The sequence below is a fragment of the Alligator sinensis genome, unplaced genomic scaffold, assembly GCF_000455745.1.
Source record: "Alligator sinensis unplaced genomic scaffold, ASM45574v1 scaffold1496_1, whole genome shotgun sequence".
Taxonomy (NCBI): Eukaryota; Metazoa; Chordata; order Crocodylia; family Alligatoridae; genus Alligator; species Alligator sinensis.
In genome coordinates, this window is record NW_005842615.1 from 73,956 (window position 1) to 77,762 (window position 3,807).

Here is a 3,807-nt window from a genome sequence, read left to right on the forward strand (position 1 = left end):
GATCCTCATACCCTCCTGGTGCTGGCGTTATGGAGGTGTGCGACCCGGTTCTCACTCTCTCACTGGTACCTTATGATGAACAATGTGTATTAAGTGAGGGGAGGACTAATTGGCACGTTTTATTTGCATAGTCCAGATATATGCAAAATAGGCATGCAAATGAGTATCCTTGCCTGTTTTGTATTGCTCATGATGGCTGGCAAGTGAGTGAATGAGATTGAGAACTGGGTCAAAATTGAAAAGTAATTATATTTACCTAGCAGCACCTTTCCCCCAGGCATCCAGGAGAGGATGCGGCGAGATGATGGGGCCATTTGCACCGCTGCAGAGGGAAGTATCAGGTCCCGCCTGCAGCTCATGTGCCTGGTTTGCCTATGTATTAATCCGGCCCTGCTCCAACCAAGGAGTGCCCACAAAGCAGTTGGGGCCAAGGTTTTGAGGCACCCTATTCTTGCCTTACTCTGAAGATTGCAACATTGTGGTACTTTATTGGAGCTTCTCCTGCCATGAGTAGCCCCACCATGTTGCCACCAGGTCTTCCAGTTGGATGAAGTTTAGTCACACCCAGAACTTTCTTTATATGTATATCCCTTCCTTATACATATTCATGAACTGGGATAGTGGGTCCACTCTAAAACAGCTTCCACATCAATGCCCAGCCACATGCCCATGAAGATGATACCAGGTTCACAGAAGGAAATTCTTCAAGAGATTCTCTGCTGTACTTGTTGCTTTCTCACTGTGACGTGTGAGGGAGAAACCCAGGTAAGAGCCCTGGGCTGCTACCCATTGCTCTCCCTATCGGCCTGATGGAAGGGCTCTCCTCAGCGGGGATTAAACTGAAGCTCTTTGCAGCAGTTTGGAAGGTGTGACATGAAACCCGAAGACCAAATATCCAGCTGCACTGAAGTCAACCCTTGCATTTTTGGCCAGCACGCAGACAGGGTTTGATTCATTAATGTCACAATAGTCATTAACTGAAATCCCTGATTCACCAAGTCTGATTCAGTGAAATCATGTTTGGGTCACCAGGTCAGCTGGAAAAGAGTTTATTGGGTGACCCAATGGCAAATCCGCTCAGCGGTGAAATTCTGGCACAGGGACAGGCCGGGCTGCAGGCAGGGAGCTCACAGACTCCCCGAGGCAGCACTGTTGGTTTATATTTCAGAAATGCATAAAATTCTTCTGCTTCGATTGCATCCCTGCCAAATCCTTTAAATCACATCAGAACCGTTGTGTCTACAAGAGGGGCTTAATTTCCCATTAAACCAACTCAGTAAAGTAAAAACAAGCATTTCCTTTGAATACGTGACCTATGCGTGGGCATGTAACTGTAGAGCTTTATTTGAAATGCAGGTGCCTTTTTTCCAACACAAACTCATCTTGCACTGAGCCAGAGAAGCTACAGATGGAAAGAGCTTATTTAGTCAGTCCCCTCCCAGCCTGTGCGGATTGCTCCACTCAGCGCACTCTCCTGCGCTCTGCCAGCAAAGCCACTAAACACACAGGGCTTGATAATTGATATGTGCCAGCCCCACATGCATGTACAGCCCTACCGGCAGCTGGTGTGTCCCAGTGACTTCTGTGCAGCTAGGCTGACTTACGTGGCTGGAGGATTTGGCTCAGATACCATACACATGGTCATATGGGAATGTGGAGGAAGTATCGAGTGGGGTTCCCCTAGGGGTCTGTCCCAGGAGCAGTGTTGTTTGATATCTTCATTAACAATTTGGATGATGGGATCGAGCGCATGCTTAGCAAATTTGTGGATGACACCAAATGGGGTGGTGCTGAAGCTGAAGACACTCCAGGGGGTAGGGCTATGATCCAGAATGAACTGGATAGACTGGAAACATGACCTGCAATCAACCAAAAGCAATTCAAGAAGGACAAGTGCAAAGTCTGGCACTTGGGATAGAATAATTGCATTCACAAATAGACCGAGGAATGACAGGCTAGGCTGCAGTACTGCTGAGAAGGACCTTGGGGGTACAGTAGATCATAAGCTGAATGAAGCCCAAAAGTGTGTTCTCGTTGCAAAAACGTCCAACAGTATATTGAACTGTATTGACAGAAGTGTCACTTGCAGATCAAAGGGAGTGAATCTTCCACTCTATTCAGCATTGGTGAGGCCTCACCCTGCGTCCCATGTCCAGTTTTGGGCCCCACACTTCAAGAAGAATGTGGACGGATTAGACAGAGTCCAGTGGAGATCAGTGGAAATGATCAGATGCTTGGAAAGCATGAAAGGCTGGAAAGAACTGTGGTTATTTACTCTGGATAAGAGAAAACTGAGAGGGGATGTAATAGCAGTCTTCAAATACCTGAAAGGGTAGAGGGTGGAGATGGGCTTTTTTCTCTGTGGCCGTAGGGGATGGGACTCAGAGCAATGGCCTCAAGGTGCAGAAAAGTAAATTTAAATTGGAGATTAGGAAAAACTTTCCAACTATGAGGGTGGCCAAGCATTGGAACAAGCCACCTAGAGAAGCTGTGGAATCTCCATCCCTGGAAATTTTCAAGAGCAGCTTGGACAGGCAATTGGTTGGGATGGTTTAGTCAGGGATGATCCTGCCTTGAGAAGGGGGCTGGACTAGATGACCTTGTGAGATCTCTTCCAGCCCTACTTTTCTATGATCTATGAACTCTTTAACACACAAGTTCACATGTAGGTATATGTGCAAATACATGCAGGTACATATTTGCACACATAAGCAACAGTCACAGAGACTCTCACAAGTACACACCATAAACATGTACTGTTTCAGGTTGGCTCCAAGGAAGCAAAAACAAGTTCTCTTTTCTGTGCCCACAGACACAGTCTCTAGCAGAAATCCACATGCTGTCACATACATACTTGCACACCAACCTGCTTGTGAGAACATGTACACACAAGCAGGTGTGCACACTTGCACAGAAACGATTGTGCCCGCCTATTGGCACTGCCCCAGTTCAACACGGTACATAAGCACATACATCACTTTAAACACATAATATTAAACTCAATGAGATTACCATGTTATGTTGCTGAATTAAAACCAGCGCGCTCATTATTACAGCTCCTGATTTATTCATATTGCTCCCAAAAGCCCCAGTCACAATCAAGGCCCCTTTGTGCGAGGTGCTGTACAAACATGTAGTGAGAGACAGCTCCTCTCCCCCAAAAGTGTACCACTGAACACAAGTCAGGAAGCAACAAGTCTGTGCGGCTGATGATAAGGAGGAGGCGGGGAGCGATGTTCCAGTCATGCTGAGCCTTGCTGGAATTACAAGACTACAGAAGCCCAAGGACTCTATTCTCTTTGCTTTGGAACGGGCCCAGCAAGTGCATGTGCTCAAGGATTTCATCTGGGGAGGTCACTGAAGGCAGGCACGTCCGCTGCAATTGCAAAGCAAGAAATCCCCTTCCTTACGCTGCTCTGCAGATCTGGGGTATATCCATCTCCACCCAAGCCCAAAAGTGTGACTGGGGCAGCTTGCCCCTGCCGCACAGTAAGAGGGGGTGAGAGCCCTTCCTTACACAGGCTATGGGGGCAACCTGGACCTTGAGTCTGAGCATCTGAGAACAGACAGTGCCAGGTGTCCCTGAGAGACGCGCTTTTGGAGAGCTTGGCACCCCTGCTGCACTGAAAACCCGGCCGCTTGTGAGGCTGAACCCAGCGAGATCTCAGTCCGGTGGGCGTCGGGGGTGGCTTGGGCACATCTTGCCTCCTCTGCTCGCTGCTCGGGGCAGGGCTCGGGGCAGCCCACCGGCGGGCGATGCAGGCGGCTCCCAGGAAGCATCCACCCGGGGTGCTCCGGCCAGCCACC